This window comes from Miscanthus floridulus, chromosome 1, assembly GCF_019320115.1.
Source record: "Miscanthus floridulus cultivar M001 chromosome 1, ASM1932011v1, whole genome shotgun sequence".
In the NCBI taxonomy this organism is placed as follows: domain Eukaryota; kingdom Viridiplantae; phylum Streptophyta; class Magnoliopsida; order Poales; family Poaceae; genus Miscanthus; species Miscanthus floridulus.
Genome location: NC_089580.1, coordinates 45,672,927 through 45,697,134, shown reverse-complemented (window position 1 = coordinate 45,697,134; position 24,208 = coordinate 45,672,927). Strand labels below are relative to the sequence as shown.

The 24,208-nt window shown below is 49.6% G+C and overlaps 1 pseudogene; it reads left to right on the top strand.

Moving 5' to 3' along the window:
• Nucleotides 1–15,339: 15,339 nt before the first annotated feature.
• On the top strand, nt 15,340–18,818 carry LOC136482409 (E3 ubiquitin-protein ligase CHIP-like; annotated as a pseudogene).
• The last annotated feature ends 5,390 nt before the right edge of the window (nt 18,819–24,208 follow it).

Genomic DNA, 24,208 nt, shown 5'->3' with positions numbered 1-24,208 from the left:
AGACCCTCTTCGGGATGGAGTCGTATGCGGAGGGAAAGTTGCCTAGGATCGTGCTGGTGGAGGGTTCCACGCCTGCAGCTGCTCAGGTTGGCCAGTTCATAAAGTTTGATGAGATCTCTTCCAGCCATGGTCGCCATACTTCAGTGGCGACGTCCCTACCCAGGAGCTGCCTCGACTGCATGAGAAGGTCCGGAGCCCCATGCTCTTCTGCTGAGCATATATGGGTGCGACGCCTTTGTGGTACCCGTTGCGCTCGTCAAAGTCGAGGGAACGGAACTGGGCGGGTCCCTTAAGGTACCCGTTGTGCTTGCCAAAGTCATGAGCGGAACCGGGTAGGGGCCCTATAACGGTGGTTATGTCCGGCGGCGAGTGCCGTTTTCCTTCGGCGTCATGTGATGTCGTCGAGTGGCCGTAGCAGTATTTGGAATGGAAGTAGTTTTTTAGCAAAAAATGTAATAGTTGAGTTCATGGGTGAGCCCCTGCGTGAACAGTTTTTGTATCAATGAATACATATGTCCTGTTCTTTGTGATAGAATCACTATCTGTTCCTTGTTTTTATCCTGGCGTAGCTATTGTTTTTGTCCTTTCTTTTTCGCACCTGCCCATTAGTTCCATAGGCTACAGCTTTTTTAAGAACCTAGGCATGGCCCGCGGGGCTTGGCTGCTCGTAACCGCAGGTCGTGGCGGGGTGCGTTCAATTAGGAGCAAGAACAAAGTTACGTAGGACAGTCAAAGGAAAAGGAATGCACTTTCATTTGGGGACAAATTTGTTTACCATGTGACAATAAAAAAGAGAGGTAATATTCAGTATTATACCCTCATATAGCCCCCGAGCGACCTAGGCTAAAACTGTTTGGGCCGGGGTGCTTTATAGGAGCAAGTGTTGACTAAAAAAGCGATAAGACCAAATTTTATGGGGGAAAACAACGTAGTTGTTCAATGTTTCAAGTGTTTGTGAGAACGTTGCCGTTGTCGTCCTCTAGTCGGTAGGTGCCCGGTCAGATTACTTCGGTCACCGTATAGGGTCCTTCCCATGGTGGAGAGAGTTTGTGTTTTTTCTTTGTCGATTGGGTCCTCTGGAGTATGAGATCGCCGACTTCAAGGATTCTCCCCCTGATCTTTCTTTCGTGATACCTGTGGAGAGTTTGCTGATAGTGAGCGGAGCGGATGATGGTCGTCTCACGGGCTTCCTCGAGCAGGTCGACTGTGTCTTGCTGAGCCTCCGCGGCTCGGTCGTGGTCGAAAGCCTTCACTCTTGGGGCGCTATGGTTGAGGTTGGAGGGCAGCACTACCTCAGCTTCGTAAGCTAGGAAGAAGGGTGTGAACCCTATAGATCGGTTTAGGGTCATTCTCAGGCTCCAGAGGATTACTGGGACCTCTGCCACCCATCGTCCGGCGTATTTGTTGAGTCGGTCAAAGATGCATGACTTGAGTCCTTGGAGGACCATGCCATTAGCACGCTTGGCCTGACCATTGGTTTGTGGATGTTCGGCGGAGTCCTAGTCAATCCTGATGCCATATCCATCACTGAAGTCTAGAAACTTCTTTCCGGTGAAGTTAGTTCCGTGGTCAGTGATGATATAGTTAGGAACTCCGAACCGGTAGATAATGTCGAGGAAGAATTTGATCGCCTCTTCCGAGCGAATGTTGGTGATGGGCTTGGCCTCTATCCACTTGGTGAACTTGTCGACTGCTATGAGTAGGTGAATGAAACCTCCTAGGCCCTTTTTGAGGGGTCCCACCATGTCGAGGTACCAGACCATGAATGGCTAGGTGATGGGGATGGTTTGGAGCTCCTGTACTGGCAAATGTGTTTGCCGAGCATAGAACTGGCATCCTTCACATCTACGGACGACCTCCTCTACATCTCGTAGCACGGTGGGCTAGTAAAAACCTTAGCGAAAGGCTTTTTCGACCAGTGTCCTTGGGGCCGCGTGATGTCCACAAATCCCGGCATAGACCTCGAGGAGGAGCTGCTTTCCCTAGTTGGTGGGGATGCACTTCATGAGCACTCCTAATGGACTCTGTTTGTAGAGTACGTCACTGAGCGCGATGAAGGTTTTGGCGCATCGAGCGATCCGTTGAGCTTCAGTCCTTTTAGGTGGGAGGACCTCCTCGAGGAGGTAGGTGAGTAGTGGCGCTCGCCTGTTGATTTGATCGAGTGCCAATACAGTAATGTTGGTAGGTGACGCCGTCATGGAGGTACTAGGATCAGAGTCCCCGAGCACTGGCTTGGCACTAGGGTCAAAGCCCCTAGGCGTTGGCCTGGCGTCGGGGTGTGTCTGGGTTGGACCTTCTAGGATGTGGGCAAATGGCTCGTGGAGGTCGTTGATGAAGATCTCGCTTGGGGATGGGTCTCTCCTGGCGGCCAATTTTGTGAGAAAATCAGCGGCATCGTTGTCCTTTCGAGGGACATGGTGTAGCTCGATCCCCTAGAATTTGTCCTCGAGCTTGCGTACCTTTTGGTTGTACACTGCCATGAGGGGGATTTTGCAAGAGGATTCCTTCATGACTTGATCAACGACCAACTCTGAGTCACCGTGAACGTAGAGTCGCATAGCACCGAGCTCGATGGCGATGCGTAGTCCATTGATGAGGGCCTTGTATTCTGCGGCGTTGCTTGAGGCCAAAAAATGGAGGCGGATGGCATAGCGGAGTCTACTCTCATCTGGGTAGATTAGAACCACTCCAGCCCCCGAGCCAAGCGTCATTACGGACCCATCGAAGTACATTGTCTAGTACTCGTGGGTGATGTCCAGGGTCAGTAGCTAGACCTCCGTCCATTTGGTGACAAAATCCATGAGAGCCTAAGACTTAATAGTAGTATGAGGGGTATACCTAATGTCATGGCCCATGAGTTCGAGTGCCCACTTGGAAATCCACCTCACGGCATCATGGTTGCGGATGATGTCTCCGAGTGGGTATGAAGTGACGACCGTAACTTCGTGGTCGGTGAAGTAGTGCAGGAGCTTCCTGGTCACCATTAGCATGGCATATAGGAGTTTTTGCACCTGGGAGTACTGGACCTTGGGGTCGATAAGTACCTCCCCGACGAAGTATATGGGTCACTGTACCTTGAGCTGGTGTCCCGACTCCTCCCTTTCGATGACCAGGGCGGCACTCACCACATGGTTGCTTGCCATGACGTAAAGGAGGAGGGGTGCTCCCTGTTCGGGAGCAACGAGGATTGGGGCCAATGTTAGGGACGCTTTGAGGCTTTCTAGAGCCTGCTGGGCTTCCTCAGTCCAAATGAAGGCGTCTGTCTTTTTGAGGAGCTTATAGAGTGGCATCCCTCGTTCGCTGAGCCAGGAGATGAAGTGGCTCAGGGTAGCCAGATAGCCGGTGAGCCTTTGTATGCCCTTGACATTGCATTTGGGGCCCATATTGGAGATGGCCGTGATCTTTTTGGGGTTGGCCTTGATGCCATGCTCGGACACAATGTATCCAAGCAGCTTCCCCTTCAGAACCCCAAAAACACATTTTTCGGGATTCAACTTGATGTTGAACCTTCAGAGGTTCACGAATGCCATGGCCAAGTTTACGATCAGGTCACAAGCTTGAGCTATTTTGACCACTATGTCATCAACATAGACGGCGATTGTTGGTTTCGACCGCTCAGCTTGATCAGGCTGATCGAGTGGGTCGATTTGGTTGGCAAAGCATTGCTGCATGCACCTTTGGTAGGTGGCGCCAGTGTTCTTTAGGCCAAAAGGCATGGTCACATAGCAGTACAAACCATACGGGGTGATGAACGAGGTTGTGAGCTGATCGGATTCTTTCATCGTGATCTAGTGATAGCCTAAGTAGGCATCCATAAAGGAGAGGATCTCGTAACCCGAGGTGGAGTCGACTATCTGGTCTATGCGCGGCAAAGGAAAGTGATCCTTTGGACATGCTTTGTTGAGGCCAGTATAATCAACGCATATTCTCTACTTCCCGGTCTTCTTTTTAACAAGAACGGGATTGGCAAGCCAGACAGAGTGGAATACCTCTCTAATGAATCTAGCTGCTAGGAGTTTGGTGATCTCTTCGCCTATTGCCCTACGTCTCTTGTTGTCGAAGCGACGTAGGTGCTGCTTGGCGGGCTTTGCGCCTGGGATGAGACGTAGTGCGTGCTCAGCAACCTCCCACGGTATGCCCGGCATGTCAGAAGGCTGCTATGCGAAGACATCACGATTGGCGTGCATGAAGTCGATGAGCTCGCATTCTCATTTGGCCAGGAGCTGGGTCCCGATCCGCACCATCTTGGTTGGGTCGGTGGGGTCGACACCCACCGCCTTGGTTTCCTCGAGTGGGCGAAAGGCCATCGAGGAGGTTAGTTTATTATAGTCTAGGACTACTAGGGTTGACAACTCTCCGAGCCATGAGAGCTCGGATGAGTTGACGACCGCGGTGGCGAGCTCGAAATGCTCGCGGGCGCATGTTAAGGCATGTGAGAAGGCACTACCTACAGTGATGACGTTGTTTGATCCTAGCATCTTTAGCTTGAGACAGGTGTAGTTGGGGATCACCATGAATTTGGAGTAGCATGAACGCCCCAAGATAGTGTGGTAGGACCCTGGAAAGTCCACCACTTCGAAGGTGAGGACCTCTGAGCGGAAGTTGGCTCATTTGCCAAACGTGATGGGCAGATTGATCTGCCCAAGTGGGTATGCCTATGCTCCCAGAATCACCCTGTGGAAGGGAGAACCCACTAGGCAGAGTTCTGACCGGGGAATGCGCATGGCGTCGAGGGTGTCGACGTAGAGAATATTGAGGCCACTGCCTCCGTCCATCAGCACCTTGGTGATACATTTATTGCGGATGATAAGGTCAACAATGAGCGGGTAGCATCCCGGTCTTATGACGTGGGAGGGATGGTCCCTTTGATCGAAGGTGATTGGAGATTTCGACCAGCTGAGGAAGAAGGGGATGGCCGTCTTGGCGGCGCATGCCTCCCTATAGCGCACCTTGTGCTGGCGTTTCATCCAGATGGCATCGGACTCATCGAAGATCATGATGCACTCCTTAGGTTTAGGGAAGCCGTCTTCGTCCTTGCCTATCATGCCTTCTTTCTTGGCTACCGCCTCTTTGTCGTCTCCCTCCTTTAGCCCATCGGCCTGTCGGAGGAAACGTTTGAGGAGCTCGTAGTCCTTGTAGAGGTGTTTGACAGGGTAGGCGTGGTTGGTACACAGACTGTCCATGAGTTTGTTGAAGTGGTCAGGCAGCCCCTATTAGGGCTGCTTGCCCGTGCGATCAGCCACGGTGACCATCATGGTGTTGTTCGATCGGCACCGATCCTTTTTGTTCTTCTTGCCCCTCTATGTGGAGGGCCCCTCGTCTTGGTCCATGCGCTTGGCCTTGCCTTTGTCCCGGCCTCCACCGAAGACCGCTCCGACCACCTCCTCACTAGAGGCATGGTTAGTGGCGACGTCGAGTAGGTCGTAGGTGGTATGGGATTTCAAGCAGCCAAGCTTGTGGATTAGGGACTCGTAGTTCATCCTGGAGAGGAATGCGCTTATGACGTCTGCGTCGATGACATCAGGGAGAGAGTTGCATCGTTGGGAGAACCTATGGATATAATCCCGCAGGGACTTGCTAGGCTCATGCTGGCAGCTCTTAAGGTCCTAGGAGTTTCTAGGGCAGACATACGTCCCCTAGAAACTTCCGATGAAGACCCTCTTGAGATCCGCCTAGTCACGGATGCTGTCGTGTGGGAGGAATTCAAGCCATGCCTGAACATGTTCCCCCATGCAAATGGGAAGATACTGAATGATGACATAGTCATCATCCACTCCTCTGACCCCAGCAGGCGAGCCAGAAGTCTTCGAGCCAAATGCCTATGTAGGGACCATGACGCCTAAGAGGGGGCAGGGGGTTAATTAGGAAACTTAAAATTCTAACTCTAAACAATGGCCTCTTTTTCTAACCCTAGCAAAATCTATGCAAAAGATAAACTATCTAAATGTGCAACTACGGTTTTGCTAGTGTGTTGCTATCTCTACCACAAAAAGGAGTAATACAATTAATGTAAATGCGGAAGCTAAAGAGCAAGGTAGAGATATGCAAACTCCCGTCGACGACTCTGGTATTTTTACCGAGGTATCGAGAAGCGTGCAAGCTTCCCCCTAGTCCTCGTTGGAGCCCCTCGCAAGAAATCCCTCGCAAGGGCCAAGCTCCCGATCGAGTAACTCCATGGATAGCCTCGGGCCTTCTCCACGTGCAAGTGGGTCTCCGATGTGCCTCTCGGCAAGCCTCTCCCGGATGCTCCCCGCCGTCTTCACTATCAAGCTTCTAGCCAAAATGCCGTGGGCCTTGTTCCCTCCGGTACACGGTGGCGGCCACACCACGTGATCTCGCAAGACTTCAAGCCCCTCCGATGTCACTTGTGCTTGCAAGCACGGGGTGGCAAGAGGCATACAAACCTCACTAAACACTAGGCATAAACCTAGAGCAAGCGCATAAGCAGTGGTCTAATCAACCAAAGCACTTCGCAAAGCACTTATGCTAATCACCTAATAAAATACTAAGCACTTTGCATGTGGAGATCACTAAAATGGTGTATCAACACTCTTGGTATGTTTCCTCAGCTCCACACTACTCAAATGGCCAGTTGGGGGTTGTATTTATAAGCCCCACTGAGAAAGTAGCTGTTGGGTCGAATTCCCGTGAAACTGCTACTGATCGGACGCTGAATCGTTCTGACCAGACGCGTCCGGTCGTCCTGACCATTGAGCCAGCAATATACTAATCAGACACTGGCCAGCGTCCGGTCGCCTGCCACCGGATGTGTCCAGTCGTAGATTTGCCGCTCTGGAACCTCTCTGTACTCGATCGGATGCTGATGTCCTACGTCCGGTCGGTTGTCGCCAGCGTCCGGTCCAGTGTCCGGTCACCTATCTGCCGAGTCCTCTACCCAGCGTCCGGTTGCTTGTCCAGCGTCCGGTCACCTCAGTGAACTCGATTCTTCACGATCTTGCGTACGGCTTGGTTCCAATCTTCGTGCTTGGACTTTGCTTGAACTCTTGGGTCTTCTCTTGTGCTTCTAAGGTCTTTCTTAAGGTGTTGATCATCGGATCATCACGTCGCCTTCGTCCAAGTCACGTCTTGCATCCTATTGAACTATAAAATAAACACTTACAAATTCATTAGTCCAATTTGGTTGTGTTGGTCATCGAACACCAAAATCTAAAGTAAATGGGCCAATGGTCCATTTTCCTTATAATCTCCCCCTTTTTGGTGATTGATGCCAACACGACCAAAGCAAGCAAATACTAAGAATTTAGAAGTTAAAAACTACCTACTTGCTAGGATGCAATGCAAAGGGCAAGGTTATATGATACTAATTGACAGATACCAGTTAAAACTTTATTTAAAATCTTGTCTTGCCCTTGCAAATGTCCCCATGTGATATTATGGATTAAAGCCTAGCTTTCTAAAAAAATTCTCCCGTTACTTAGACTAATCCATAATTCACTTTTCTCCCTTTTTTGGACCATTACTACTTGTAACTTAATGCTTGACTTTGGTCCTTCAAATTCTCCCCCTTTGACAACAAACACCAAAAAGGAAGACATTAGTAGCACAAGAGAGGGTCAAATTTCATGATCCTTTGTGTAGAGAGTGAAATTGATTACAAAATTTGACTCTCACATTATATAGACTAAGCTCCCCCTAAATATATGCATACATATGGTAGAAAGCAAAGCATATGCATAAATAGCAATTTAATGTACAAGAGAGTTTAATCTATATAAAGCATGGAGAAAACATATAAATATGAAATGAAATCAACATGATGATGCCAATTGAAGAATGATGCTTAACTCCGGGGACTCCAATTTCCTTACAATGAGACTACTACACATGTGATAGGTTTTTAAAAAATTGATACCATTTGAAAAAGTGTTAGTCTCAAAGCATCCAACTTGTAGATTAAGCTCCCCCTAAATTTGTGCACACAAGTGTTGAATACTTTTAACATTTGTGCACATTAATTTAAGTATCAAAATACCACTTGAAAGATGATATTTGGGAGAGATTATCTATAATTTGGACTTTGACACATATTAGATAAATAATTTTAAAACAAGCTATGTGCCGTGCTTCTAAATAATTTTAAACCATGTAGGTTTGCTCTAAGGGTTGATAATGAAACCGAGCAAGCCTACCATATGATATACCTATTGAATGCATGACAAAAGATTTAAGCATGTAAATACAAACATAGGCATGAAAGATAACTAGATGCTATAAGAGTACATCAATTGAAAAACAATGCCAATTGAAATGAATACTAATTGAAAGTAATGACATCTAGTTACCTAACATGGGAAGGGAAATTTGGGTCCATAGTATTCACTAACCCACTTGGTAATGACTTTGTCTATCATGATGCACCCCATGAAATGCACCCATATTTTGCCAAGTCTCCAAATTCCCCGATGTCCGATGGACTTCTCACTTCCCTTTTGGGATACAAACCTTCTTGGTGCTCTTCATGTTAGAAATGATTTCCTTTAGCACCCAAAAGCGTTTGACCCCATTGTTGTCTTGCTTGTTCACCTTGATGGCCACCACCTTATCATTTTTCTTCTTCTTCAAGAGATAAGGTGTGGAGGCCTTCTTATCCACCTTGTTGGTGTAGGTGTTGGAGAGCTTGCTTGTTTGCTTTTTCTCCTTCTTCTTTGCTCCTCCCCCATTTTTCACCTTGCACTCATAGGACTTGTGGCCTTCCTTGTGGCATACGTAGCAAACCACTGTTTGTCCTTCATTAAGCTTCTTCACTCCCTTGACGGTGTTATCTTGATGAGGTTGGATTTGCTTCGCCTTGCCTTTCCCTTGAGTCAAGTCCTTTGTGAGACGAGCTACTTCTTGCTTGAGTTGCTCATTCTCCTTTGCAACCTCTTGTGTGCATGTATCTACAACAACTTTCTCAACACAAACTTGGTTGCACAAAGATGAGTCTAAACATAAATCATTACACAAAGTAGGGGCATCCTTTTTAGACATGTTAATGATAGAACTTTTCTTTTTAGATGCCTTGGTGGGGGTTGTGCTAACGACTTCAAGATTAGCAACTTTGTTAGTTAGCTCATCACAATGTTTGCACATGGTTTCCATTTTTGCAAGCAAACTATTATATGCTTCTTGTGAGCTAGCTAAATTTTCTTTTAATTTTTTGTTTTTCTTTAATAGTTGCTCATCATTGATTGTGCATGCATTTGTTGTTGCACTAGTCTCAAGTTTCTCAATTTTAGTAGATAGTTCAACATTGAGATTAGCAAAGTTCTCATATTGTTCAAGCAAGGTTTTGTATGCTTTTTGTGAACTATCTAGCTTTTCTTTTAAACTTTTGAGCTTCTTTTATTGACTAGTGCAAGCTTTAGCATAATTAAGATTTTCTTGCACAAGTTTATGATAAGAAGGCATATCATCATCACTATCACTCTCACTAGAGGAAGAGCTTTCATTACCTCGTGCCATAAGGCACACACAAGAGGAGCTTGATAATGAGTGCTTGTGGCCTTGCCTCTTGTGATGGGGGTTTTCTTCACTTGAAGAATCATCACATGATATTATTGATGTGAGGGCTTGGTTCTTGCATGCCTTCTTCTTTGTCTTGGGCGTGGACTTGTTTGGACATACTTCCACAAAGTGTCCCAACTCGTCGCATCCATAACATCCTCTCTTTCTTTGCTCTTTTCTTTGATTTGTGAAAATGAAATCTTGAATTTGGATGGGCACACCCTTGACATTGAGCCTTTGGATCATCTTCTCCACCTTGTTGATCACTTTGATTGATTCTTCATCAAGATTAGAGGTAGAGGAGGAAGATTGATCATCACTTGAATCTTCATCATCATCATCATCGTCCTCATCTTCTTCTTCATCTTCACTTGAGGAACTTGAGCTTGAGCTTGTCTCAACTTGCTTGCCCTTCATCTTCTTTTTCTTGCTACAAGCGAGAGCTTTGTCTTTGCTTGATGAAGAAGCTTCTTCTTGCCCTATCTTACGTGACATTTCAAATGCTACTAACTTGCCAATGGCTATGCCCAGGGTCATATTGCTCAAGTCCTCCATGTTGTGAAGGATGGTGATGATGCTTGCATATTTCTTTTGTGGTAGCACGGAGATGATCTTCCTCACGATGCCCGCATCATCTAGCTTTAATAATCCTATAGAATGGAGCCCATTGATAATTAGATTCAAACGAGAATACATATCACGAACAAGCTCATCATTATTCATAGTAAAGGAATTATAGTTTTGCTTTGCTAGACAATGTTTTTGCTCACAGACATTGCTTGTGCCGTCATAGAGCTCTTGGAGTTTTAACCAAATTTCATGTGTTGTATTTAAAGTGAATACTTGGTTAAAAACATCCATACTAAGTGATTCAAACAAGCAATTTTTAGCTCTAGCATTGAAGTGCATTTCTTTTTCATCACTCTTTATGGGTTTTTCAGGATTTCTTGATGGGTTTCATCTCATCACGAGTGACTCTCCATACACCCAAATCAACCACCTCAAGGTGACAAGCCATTCTAGCTTTATAGTACGAGAAGTTAGTGCCGTCAAAGTGCGGAGGTCTAGCGGTATCCATCCCAATCACTCTAAATAGCGTCGGCTCAACGGCGGTTAAGCCAAAGGTCCAAATTGAGGCAACCGGCTCCGATACCAATTGTAGAGACCGTGATGCCTAAGAGGGAGGGGGGTGAATTAGGCAACTTAAAATTCTAACTCTAAACAATGGCCTCTTTTTCTAACCCTAGCAAAACCTATGCAAAAGATAAACTATCTAAATGTGCAACTACGGTTTTGCTAGCGTGTTGCTATCTCTACCGCAAAAAGGAGTAATACAATTAATGTAAATGCAAAAGCTAAAGAGCAAGGTAGAGATATGCAAACTCCCGTCGATGACTCCAGTATTTTTACCGAGGTATCGAGAAGTGCGCAAGCTTCCCCCTAGTCCTCGTTGGAGCCCCTCGCAAGAAATCCCTCGCAAGAGCCAAGCTCCCGGTCGAGTAACTCCGTGGATAGCCTCGGGCCTTCCCCACGCGCAAGTGGGTCTCCGATGTGCCTCTCGGCAAGCCTCTCCCGGATGCTCTCCGCCGTCTTCACTATCAAGCTTCTGGCCGAAACACCGTAGGCCTTGTTCCCTCTGGTACACGGTGGCGGCCACACCATAAACGCGGTTGGTGTGATCTCGCAAGACTTCAAGCCCCTCCAATGTACAACACTTGTGCTTGCAAGCATGGGGTGGCAAGAGGTATGCAAACCTCACTAAACACTAGGCATAAACCTAGAGCAAGCACATAAGCGGTAGTCTAATCAACCTAAGCACTTCGCAAAGCATTTATGCTAATCACCTAATAAAATACTAAGCACTTTGCATGTGGAGATCACTAAAATGGTGTATCAACACTCTTGGTATGTTTCCTCAGCTCCACACTACTCAAATGGCTAGTTGGGGTTGTATTTATAAGCCCCACTGAGAAAGTAGCCGTTGGGGTTGAATTCCCGTGAAACTGCTACTGACAGGACGCGTCCGGTCGTCCCGACTGTTGAGCCAGCAATATACTGATCGGACGCTAGCCAGCGTCCGGTCACCTGCCACTAGACGTGTCTGGTCACAGATTTGCCGCTCTAGAACCTCTCTATACTCGATCGGACGCTGCTGTCCTACGTCCAGTCGGTTGTCGCCAGCGTCCGATCCAGTGTCTAGTCACCTGTCTACCGAGTCCTCTGCCCAGCGTCTTGTCACCTCAGTGAACTTGATTCTTCGCGATCTTGCGTACGGCTTGGTTCCAATCTTCGTGCTTGGACTTTGCTTGAACTCTTAGGTCTTCTCTTATGCTTCTAAGGTCTTTCTTAAGGTGTTGATCATCGGATCATCACGTCGCCTTCGTCCAAGTCACGTCTTGCACTCTATTGAACTACAAAATAAACACTTGCAAATTCATTAGTCCAATTTGGTTGTGTTGGTCATCAAACACCAAAATCCAAAGTAAATGGACCAAGGGTCCATTTTCCTTACAGCCTGGGTTTGTCTCCCCGGTGTATTTGGCGATGTTGGTGGGTGGTTGAAAACGCTGTGGGAACGGTGCTCTCCAGATACGCTGGCTGAAGGCACGTGGTCCCGGGCCCTTAGGGCTGGGACTCTGGTCGTCTGGCTGGTGACCGCGCCTGGGGCACGTTTCACCTCTCCCCTCGATGGTTTGGCTAGGATCCATGCCGCCTGCTCTTGCCGTCGCACGGTGGACATCATCATCGTGTCGGGCCTGATGTCGGTTGCTGATGATGCTACAAGCGTCCTGGTGCGGGTAGGGCCGCTCATGTACTGATAGTCGGTGTGGAGCAGGCGCCAGGCTAGACCATGGCACGACTGCCACCCCCCGAGCCACACCTAGTGGCTGTAGCGGCGAGCGGATGGAACGATCCATCTAACGCGTCCCCGTTCCCCCGATGGGGAGAGAGGGTGCGTGTCGGAGTCGCGATACAGAGCTTTTCGCCTATTAAACGACGACGGCTTCTACTAGAACCTGGAGGTTCTGATAGATTGCCCACTCTTAGGGGTTGATGGGTTCGAGAACGCCGCATAGAAGCATTGCTGCATCAACAATGTTCTGGCCAACCCGAGCGAACTGTGGGAGATCGTTCCCCTCATTCATGATGTCGTGTTAGACTTGATAGGCGTGACCCCGGGCGCCACCCGTCGGGCCATGTGCATGGGGCACAATGGGTTGTACGGTTGTACCAAATGCACCAGCGCAGGCGGCGGCTGGTTCTGCCGCCGTTGCCGTAATTCCTTGGCGTGCACTTGCGCAGAAGTGAGGCCCCCCACAGGTGGGTCTGGAGGTGTGTGAGTATGCGTATATTCCACAACCACCGGTCGCTGTCTCGGAGCGTCCGCCATAGCGTACTCCCAGGACGGACGGTGGCATGGTGCCACATCGCCGATGCTAGAGCCATCGCTCTCACCCTCATCATCCAGGAGTTCATGGAGAGTGGCAGGAGCATAGCTCGCCATTTCCATGAATGCGGATGTGAGGGGGGACGGCGCCAGCATCCTTCGGAGCCCCTGAGCGTACGCATCCACGGGGGATGCGAGGCCGTATGGGAACCGATCATACGATGTTCGTTGTGCGGGCAATACGGTCCCTCCGGATGATCGGCGGGAGATAGTAGATAAAGAGTAAATAACAGTACACATATTACTTACAGCGGGGTTTGGGCAGAGAGTTTGCTCGGAATGAAGCGCAGATGCCGCATCGTTGAAGTCGTGCGTGCCGGAGTCGATGGAGGGCGCCCTTCCGACGGGTGCCGGAATGAGTGCCTCCTCGCGGAGGTGTAGTACGCCGAGCCGGTCGACGACGAAGTCCAGGCTTCCGAAGAGGAAGGTCTGGGATGGCTCAAAGACGAGTGGAACCTACCTTCCAACAGGTGAGAGTGCGGGAAACTCCAGCGAGTCGAAACAAATTGTATTGCCTAAGCCTGCCACGGCGAGGGTGGTGAAAAAGTGGACCATCTGATGACCAAAAAGTGTTGAACATACAGCGTCTTCCTCACGGACGGCGCCAACTGTCGGTGCAGAAAGTGACCAATACGTAAATATTTGTAGCTTTGTCGTATGTTGTGATCGGAGGTGGCCTAGCACTCAATGACACATGGTTTATATTGGTTCAGGCAACGTGCCCTACGTCTAGTTTGAGTCGGTCGGTGACTTTATTCCTGAGCCCAGGTGCTCGAAGTCTACAGTGGGGTTACAAACAAGAAGGAGAAAGATGGGGTGTACAAGAGGTTCGGTCGGCTTCAGTCGGAAGGGCCGAGAGTGACAGGAGCTCCGCTATGGGCTATCTATTTAAGCGTGTGCTTGAGGTCCGAACCTGGCGGTTCTGTGGTTGTGAGCTAGTGAACTTGATCGATCTAATAAATCTAAAGGGGCTGAGCATGAATCAACTCTGGTCTATTGGGAGAGAGCACATCCCCTTTTATAAATAAAGGGGATGGCCTTACAAGTGAGAGGGAGAGAGTACGAATGCTTCTAAGCGGTTACCCACGCTGACGGGTACAAGATGATGGTAGGCGCCCACAACACTGTTGGATGTCAGATGCACATGGGAGGTTCCATCATTCTTGTTTGGATATGGCAGATGTCGATACCGCATATACTGTTGATGTCCAGAGGCATGTGAGGAGTTTCACTATGTGTACTCGGTACGTTAAATCCTGACGCCCACAACACTGTCGATACCCAGAGGCATGTGAGGGGAGCCTTACCGTATGGGAGTTTAATGGCGCCCACAATACTGTAGGGGAAATGTAGGTGCCTACAACATTGTTTGTGTCAGGACGGTTGCAGAGTACTATTTCTGCAGGTGTACAGGGTATGGTCCCTGGTATCGTGGTTTGACTTGTGCGCCTTGCCCTACTTTCTCCGCACGTCTCCTGGTCCCTACTGAGCGGGCGTCCCCGGTCGGTTGATCTCAGTCGGCTCTGATCGTGCCAGTCGGAGAAGAGCGGTGAGCAGGGGTTAGGCGTATCCCCGGTCAAAGAGTGCGGGGTCGGAGTGGGAAGCGGTGCTTTTGGCTAGACCTTCCGGTCAAAGAGGGTGTCCGGAGACGGGCTGATGACCGAAGCGAGCTCTCTGGTCGGAGAGATGGGCCAAAGTCGGAAAACGGGTGCTGTTCCTCCTCGGCCTGACCTTCCGGTCAGAGATTTGATCACTCCCCCGGTCTGTCGCTCCGATACTTGGGCCGGCCCATAAGTTGCGTGCTGTCTGCTTAGGCCGGGTTTTTGTTTGGGAAACCGGTCCCTGATGGACCCAGGTTTACGAACGTGACAAGTACTGGGGGGGATGGATAAAAAAAGAACATAAATTTTGCTTCTTTATTATTAGGCATAGATATAGGTGTATTTAGATCATGAATTGAATTGAAGTACTGTTGAAATGATGGTTACGGAAAAACTATTCAATAATGGGTGCCGTATGCCCATATCCTAAAAAACTACGCAACGTTACGTCCACAATCATCGCCCAAAAAGAATCTAATTCTAGATTTGAACTAAAATCTAACTAAATTAATAGAAAAAATAATGTCAATATTTATGCCTTCAAATAGGTTCACTATTTTTTTATTTAACAAATAGATTTACTTTGAAAATTTTATTCTACAATAATCTAATAATACCTATACTTATTCGGTATTATAATGTTAGTATTTTTTATATATTAATTAAAGTTAACCTTAAAATTGTTTAACTCCTTATTAATGCAAGTTTTTTCTTTTGAACAGATTGAGTATTGAAAGAAGTTAGTTACCACATCTTTCCTTGTTTGATTGAAGACGTTAGTTACCACATCTTCATACTTGTTTGGCGTCACTTCCCTTCTCTTCCCTGCTGCTGTCTGTCCGGACTCTGGAGGGGAAGCCACCAAAGCCATGGCGGCGGGCGGGGACGGCGTGGCTCACCAGGCGGAGCTCCGCCGGATCGAGGGCAACGTCTGCTTCAAGAAGGCCCGCCTCGGCGCCGCCATCGACTGCTACACCGAGGCAAGACACCTCACGGTGCCCTCTTCCCTGACTTCCCCAAAATTCCCCCGTGCCCTCCCACTCTCGCGAGTTGGCTGTGGCCTGAGCTCAGAGATTCCTTCCTATTTCAGAATGCGCTCCGTCGTCCTCCTGTCCTTTGATCCCCTGCAGGTCTTCTTATTCTCTTTAGTTCCGTGCCGTGTGTTACACGAACCCTGTTTCTGTGGTTCTGGGAGCGATTCCGAAAGATTTGTCTTCTTCTCATTGGTTGGTTGTTTCTTGATGAAACTTGACTGCCTAATCTGTGTTTCGTCGCCAGGCAATTGCGCTCTGCCCCAACGTCGCCGTCTACTGGATGAATCGGGCCCTATGCCATTTCAAGTTCAAGTGAGTGAGTTTACTGTTTGCTAGTAATTGCTACCCCCCTCCCCCTCCCTTTCTTTTTTGGCAAGACAGAAACGAATATCTGAAATCTTGTGCACAGGGAGTGGGCCAAGGTCGAAGAGGACAGCAGGAAGGCTCTCGCGCTTGATCACACTTTAGTCAAGGTCACATTCTTATTTCTTCTTTCCTCTCAAAACTAATGTGCCAACTTCAACTAACCACTATATGTAATCACTATCCTTAACTAACCGTTCGATGATAAATAAAGACACAAAAGTCACCAGTGAGGCCACGCGATTGCTCTGTTCCTTGTGTGATGTAGGGGCACTATCTGCTGGGGTGTGCACTGCTCGAGAAGGAAGAGTCTGCTCTTGCTATCAAGGAATTCGAAAAGGTTCCTCATTTGTCCCTTGTACGCATTATGTGAATTCTCAAGGAGTTTCCTTGTGTAGGAGTAATTAGATTCAACGCATATGGAGCCATTTTTGCCTGTCTTGTCATGATTACATCTTGCCCCTGAAACACCAACTAGATGCACTAACTTCCATATTTAATTTAAGATGCACTAACTTCCATTTATGATAAATAAAACATCCCAATATGTACTACCATAGCAGATGTGAAATGGCGCTGACCTCTGAGGAACAATTACCATAATAGTTAACTTGAAAGTTTTTTTTTTTTTTTGGTTTTGTGAATTGCTTGCCTTCCATTACCATCAACCGGCCGAGGCTTCAAAGAGTATCAGGTCGAGCACACACGCGGAGTTACATGCCACATCTCCGTGCGATGAGTGCTCGATACTTGTTTAGCTAAAACATGTGCTACTTTATTATAAGATCTACTAATAATATAAGAAAAAGAGAAATCTTGAAAGGCAAGCCTGAGGTCATCAATCTCCTTTAAAACTGGATCAACAATGGATCGCTGGTCGTCCTTCTTCCACAGGTTGACAAGCTCCAAACAATCGGTTTCCAGCCATACATGCTGTATACCCTGTTGCTTCACCAACACTAACCCGTCCCGGCACGCTAATGCTTCCATTAGACAAGCATCAAAACCACGATCATACCAGCGTGCCTGTGCAGCTCGGAAATACCCCCTGTACCCAGTGCAGAGAGCTCCCGCTCTGTGCGGGGTCTGGGGAAGGGTGTTAGTGGCAAGCCTTACCCTCGCCTGTGCAATGCGAGGAGACCGCGACATCCCGAATTATGCTGGCTGTCGTCCCACTGTGCTTGTTCAAACATGTGGTTGTTTCATGCATCTAAGTTGTACTTACCTTGTTTGTTGTTAATCTAAAGTTGTTTTCTTCACCTTGTAATGCAATTCCGACATATCTATACCTGTTTCCATTTACTCAAACCTTTCAATACCAGTGGTCGATAGTACTCAACTATAATTAATAATCGCATAATATTATCTTGATATTCTGTTTCCTCTGTTCTGTGGTGGATGTATTGTTCCTTGTCGGTACTTTACTTTTGAGAAGTAGAAGCACAGTGATGTAATAAATGTGTAAAAATTAGTATATTCCTGGGCGCCTCTTCCTGCCAACTGTGAAGTGCCACTGAGTTAAGAGTTGTAATAACAACCTACTCCGTATATACTACTAGTAACTAGTGACATGCTAAGGCTATGGGGATGCCTGGTTCCTTTGCTAAGGGCTGGGTCACTACACACTACAACTATGTATTGACATCCTTGTTTAGTACCTTGTTTTGACTCCGGCTACTGATGTCTTGTCCTGTCACATTATTTCTAAGCTCTTGCTCGTCTTATCATGGGAAACAGGCTCTGATTCTCTTGAAGTCCGCGAATTCAACGGATGAAATGGCGAGGAAATTTGGCAGGTCCTTGCGAAGGCAAAATACTTAGATTGGGAGAAGCATTCCACTGAACGGCTATGGAGGATGCAAAGTCTGAAGTATGTTAGATATTAAACCTAAAACAACATAGCACTATCATTTTGCTTTAGATCAAGCACTTCTTATCTTGATATGGCTGATCAGTTGAAGTTTCTGGCTGTTAAAGTCTGTTAACAGAAGCGTATCCCGTGGACATGCAGGGAAGCTTGTGAAAGTGCTCTGCAGGAGCATCATTTTCTTACTGGTACACTTGAGGAAGACTCCAATGGGTCAAGCAATGAGTATTCAGAGCATTCTTAGTATTGATTAGATAGCTCGATTCATCATTCTTAGTATTGATTGGGCAACTTGACTTATAACTGCAAACACTGATTGGATGGATGTAATGGAGCAAGTGTACATAAAACATTGGAGGTTAGAATGGAGATTTGCATAAGTTGTTGACTTACCAACTTCTCGGTTGGTTTAGTTCACTGCGTGTGTGATTGCAGCAATGTATATATATATGGTGCACTAGAAATTTGCTTCTGGTTGTTAATGAAAGATAGGCTCAGCACTAGAAATTTGCTGAGAAGGAAACATATGCATCTGGATGACTTTAATTGTGCCGTTTGCAGCCCAACATCAGAAGAAACTCGGTCGCATCTCTTTCTTGATTTTCAGTTTGCAGTGGAGTGTTGGAGTACTCTAGGCCTTGTCATTCATAACTCTGCTGATCCTTTTGATACAATCACTTCATTCAGAGTTCAGCTTGGTGTTCCTTTCTCCATGGAGATAATTATTTCAATGAGTTGGGCTATCTGATCAGTTAGGAAAGATGCAATTTTCAGGAATGTGCAGCCACAAATCAGTAATGCCAAGTGTCATTTCAGGAGAGATTTTGCTCGGGTTATTCTTAGAGCAAAGAAAGCTTATGTACCCTCAATTAGTCAACGGCTAGAAGCATGTGTAATAGCTTTAATTTTCTTTCTTACTTTCTTTGTATCATAAACTTTGTTGTAAACACTTGTTCAATTATAATAAAAGCACAGTAGGGGCTTGCACCCTCCTGTTTTCCTCAAAAAATCATCTTGACACCACCAGACCTGATCACAGTTCCCTTCACAGTGAAACTCAGCTTTTAAGAAAGCATCAAGGTACACGAAACGCTGGGGATACCAGCAGCAATACAACTCCACCCAACGAACCCAACTAAAGTTCAGACATAACAGAATTCATAAAAGACACAGAACATCTGCAACTAAGCAAGCTAAATTTCAATAACATCCGTAGCTGTAGAATAAGATTGCACAACTGGACAACTTTCATTGATCATTTACAGTATACATATATAGGATTACATCCGGGGCCTTTGGCCGTGCTGTACACTGAGAACGGGCGAGCGCGCCTAGCGGACATGCAGGCAGCGCGAGGACCGGGCACGCGAGAGCGTGGTGAGCGAGTCACTGGCGCGGCGAGCGCGCATGCAAGGGCGCAGCGTGCGCGTGAAGTGCGCGCGAGCTGTTGAGGCTGTTGCAGATCCGATATGCCAGGGTGCCTCAGCCGTTATGGAGTTGCTTCTGCTGACACCCCCCCCCCCCCCCCCCCCCCGCAGTCTGGACGTCGCCGGCGGTGACGGAGAGGCTGTCCCGGAAGTCGAGGAATAACGTTGATGGTAGTCCCTTCGTGAACACGTCAGCGAGTTGACGCGCACTAGGAACGTGCGTGACACGAAGTTCTCCAATGGCGACCTTCTCTCGGACGAAGTGGATGTCGAGCTCTATGTGTTTGGTTCGCCGATGATGGACGGGGTTCCGGAACATGTACACCGAAGAGATGTTGTCGCAGAAGGCCAATGTCGCAGAGGGAACCTTGACGAGGAGCTCGCCGAGAAGATGGCGTAGCCACGAGCACTCGGAGACGGCGTTGGCGATGGCGCGGTACTCAGCTTCGGCACTCGAACGCGACACGGTGTTTTGTCGCTTTGAGGACCACGAGATGAGCGAGGTGCCGAAGAAGACGCAAAACCCGGACGTAGAACGGCGCGTGTCTGGGCAGCCGGCCCAATCCGCGTCGGAGTAGGCGGTGATCGTCGGTGTCGGTGCGGTGCGCAGCTGGATGCCAAGAGCCATCGTGCCCTTGATGTAGCGGAGAATGCGTTTCAGCATCGTTTGGTGAACGTCGCGCGGCGCATGCATGTGCAAACATACTTGTTGCACGGCGTAGGCGATGTCCGGTCGCGTGATCGTCAGGTACTGCAACGCGCCAGCGACGCTGCGGTAGGCCGTGGCGTCGACGATCAGCTTGCCGTCGGCCGACGAGGCTTTGGACTTGGTGTCTGCAGGTGTGGTGACTGGTTTACAGTTCACCATTCTCGCTCGCTCCAGCAGCTCCTCAGCGTATGAAGCTTGCGAGAGGAAGAAGCCTGTCGTGGTTCGCCTGACGTTGATGCCCAGAAAATGCCGTACCGGCCCCATGTCCTTCACTGCAAAGACGTCATGTAGCCTAGCGATGACGTGGCGGAGGAGTGCTGTCGTCGACGCCGAGAGTATCATGTCGTCGACGTACAAAAGAAGATACGCCGTCGCGCCATTGCGATGGTAGATGAAGAGTGAGGAATCTGCCTTCGACTGAACAAAGCCCAGGCTCGTGACATGGCCGACAAAGCGGTCGAACCATGCCCGCGGTGCTTGACGTAGGCCATAGAGCGAGCGTGAGAGGAGGCAGACGTCGTCGGGTCGTTGTGGATCGACGAACCCAGTGGGCTGCTGGCTGTACACCTGTTCCTGCAAGTTACCATGGAGGAATGCATTGGAGACATCGAGCTGGTGTGCAGGCCAGTTGTTCGTCGCCACGATCGTCAGTACAGTGCGGATCGTGGCCAGCTTGACCACCGGCGAGAACGTTTCGCCGAAGTCGATGTCGGGCCGCTGGTTGAAGCCGTGAATGACCCACCGAGCTTTGTAGCACTCAAGTGACCCGTCCGGATTCATCTTGTGCTTGAACACCCATTTGCCCGTGATGACACGAGCACCTAGCGGCCGTGGAACGAGTGTCCAGGTTTTGTTTGCCTGCAATGCATCGAACTCCAATTTCATAGCAGCATACCAATGGGGGTCCTTGACAGCGCTGCGGACACTCCGAGGGATGGGTGAGACGTCTGTGGACACCGTCATGGCATATTTGGTGTTGGGTTTGTGGATCCCGGCACGAGCACGAGTGATCATCGGGTGTCCGGGCGGCTCGACGTCGCGCGGTGGAGACGAGGCACCGAGCGTCGTGGGCGTTGTCGCTCGATCACCGGCCGTAGATGATGTATTGGAGCTGGACACCACTAGATTGGTAGTAGACGGTGTTGATGGTGCAGCGTCGTCGACGATCGGTGAGGGCGACTGCTGCGGTGCAATGCGTCCACGAGTAGACCGTCGAGGTGGGTGATGCACCGTTGGAGGTGGCGATGGTGGTGGAGTCCACGGTCGCGACGCGGCGTGTGCGGCGCCCTAGGCGTCACGAGGGGTTGGTGGAGGATCATTGTCCACCTGCGCCGGCACGTCGCGTGGAGATGCAGTGGCGCGGAAGGGAAAGCATGCTTCGTCGAACACGACATGCCTCGAGGTGATGACGCATCCCGTCGCGATCTCGTAGCAGCGATAGCCACGGTGATCCGCCGGATAGCCGATGAAGACGCATGGCGTAGAACGCGCGGCGAGTTTGTGACTCGACATGGCGATGGTGTTGGGGAAGCAGCGGCAGCCAAAAATGCGAAGCGCGTCGTAGGACGGAGGTGTACCGAACAGCAGCTCGTACGGTGTCATGGTTCCGGTGGCTCGGCACGGACGGCGGTTGATCAGGTGTGTCGCCGTGGCGAGCGCCTCGGCCCAAAACTTCAAGGGAGCTGTACTGTGAATCAACAGAGTTCGCAGACAATCGTTAACAGTGCGTAGCACGCGCTCAGCCTTCCCGTTTTGTTGCGATGTGTAAGGGCACGAAAGCCGTAGCTGAGTGCCAAGAGAAGAGAGCAGAAGGCGCATAGCAGTGGAGTCATACTCCCTGCCATTGTCCGTCTGAAAAGCGAGGATTGGCAGACGGAACTGAGTATGTACATATGAGATGAACGCACGGATGGTTGAAAGGACATCAGACTTATTGCGTAATGGAATTGTCCATAGATAGTGAGTGTAATCATTGAGGAACACAACATAATATTTATAACCTGAGTAGCTGAACACAGGCGAGGTCCAAACGTCGGAATGCACTAGCTGAAATGGGAAGAAGGACTGTGATGTAGATGCATCAAATGGCAGGCGAGTGTGTTTGCCTAGCCGGCATGACGAACAGGAATGAGCATCAGCCTTATTACAACGAAAAACAAAATTATGCAGAATTTGAGAGGTAGCTGGATGTCCTGGGTGTCCCAGCCGCTGATGCCACAGGGACGTCGCCAAGGACATGTGAAGAGCTTGGTGGCGTGGAGGCCGGAGAGGGTAGAGATCACCGCTGCTCTCACATCGGAGCATCTCCACCTTGGTAGGAAGATCCTTTATGGAAAAGCCAAAAGGGTCAAATTCAATAGAAACATTGTTGTCACGTGTTAAACGACGAACTGAGATCAAGTTCTTAATAAGATTTGGAGAAACAAGAACATCATTTAAACGGAGAGATTTGGTGACAGTGGGAATGAACGTTTGTGCTTGGTGTGTGACTGGAACACGAGCACCATTGCCCACTGTGATGATGGAAGATGATGGTTGTAGGGTGGAGGGAATGAGGTTACCGGGAGAGGACGACATGTGCGAAGTGGCTCCAGTGTCGAATACCAGTCGGCGGCGCTGGGTGGATTGGTGAGGAACGCCGGACGTGTTCAGCACCCGTTAGAGGGCACTGTTGTCGAACCGTTGGAGGGGTGGGCAGCGGCTGCCAATCGCCTGTTGCGGCTGAGAACGGTGGGGGGGGCCCAAACGCCGGCCGCCGTGGGGCCACGGAAGGGCATGGGCCAATCCTGCACATGCCCTGCCATGGGTTGTAGCCCGCGGCCATGGCGCGGACTGGTCGGTGGAGTTGTTGGCGCTGTTCAGAGGACGAGCCACCGCCGCCACCGCCGTTGCCTCGGGCCACGACGCCGATCAGACCTGATTTGTTTGGAGCGCCATGTTGCCCACCGCCGTGTTGCCTGTTGCCGGAATCGACCATTTTGCTTGGATCGCGGACGCAGAGGAGCGGAGGAGCCATCCTTGGCGCCTGGAGGAAGCGTGGGGTCGGAGCTTGTTGGAGCCGCCGCTGTGGTCACCATGGGCTGTCAAGTGAGTAGCCTTGTCCAGCCTCGGCGTTGGAGTCGTGCTGGAAGCTGAGCTCCTCGAGGATGAGGAAAGAGCGGGCGCTTTGGAAGGTGTGCGGCGGGAACTTGGAGGTGATCACCGGCTTGACGTAGCGGTACCGGGGATTGAGGCCGCGGAGGAGGTTCAGCACCTGGCTCGGCTCGGAGACGGCGTGGCCGATGTCACGCAGCTGGTCGGCGATGCGCTTCAACTTGGTGCAGTAATCGTTCATCGACATGTCGCCTTGTTGGAGAGAGCGCAGTTCGGTTTCGAGGAAGACGACACGTTGCAGTTCGTTGTCGTGGAAGAGCGCCTCGACTGCGTGCCAGAGGGAGAACGCGTTGTGGTTGTCACGGCGCACGACGTCGTAGACGCCCTTGGAGACCGTCGCGAGGATCCAGTTGACGACGCAGGAATCGATCCGGCGCCACTCGCGATCGCGGACGTCGTTCGACGCAGTGGTGCGGACGTGATCCTCCAGCCCGAACTTGCAGGGCGGACTCGAAGAAATGGCGCCACTGGCCGAAGTTGCCATCGTCCATGTCAAGAATGACGGGAACATGGTGGCGAATAGAGATCCCTTGGATCTGAGACGAGGTGGCTGGTGCGACGGAGAAGCCGTCGTCGGAAGAAGAATCAGAGGCGTGAGAAGAGGGAGCCATGGGAGCGGAAGTTGAATGTGCTGGAGAGAGAGTAGGATCGGAGGCGTCTGATACCATGTAGAATAAGATTGCACAACTGGACAGCTTTCATTGATCATTTACAGTATACATATATAGGATTACATCCGGGGCCTTTGGCCGTGCTGTACACTGAGAACGGGCGAGCGCGCCTAGCGGACATGCAGGCAGCGTGAGGACCGGGCACGCGAGAGCGTGGTGAGCGAGTCACTGGCGTGGCGAGCGCGCATGCAAGGGCGCGGCGTGCGCGTGAAGTGCGCGCGAGCTGTTGAGGCTGTTGCAGATCCGATATGCCAGGTGCCTCAGCCGTTATGGAGTTGCTTCTGCTGACAGTAGCCATCGAAGTTCAGCTACACACTTGGGGTAGTCAATCCATCAAGGTATATGAAACGCTGGGGATACCAGCAGCAATACAACTACACCCAACGAACCCAACTAAAGTTCAGACATAACAGATTCAGAAAAGACAG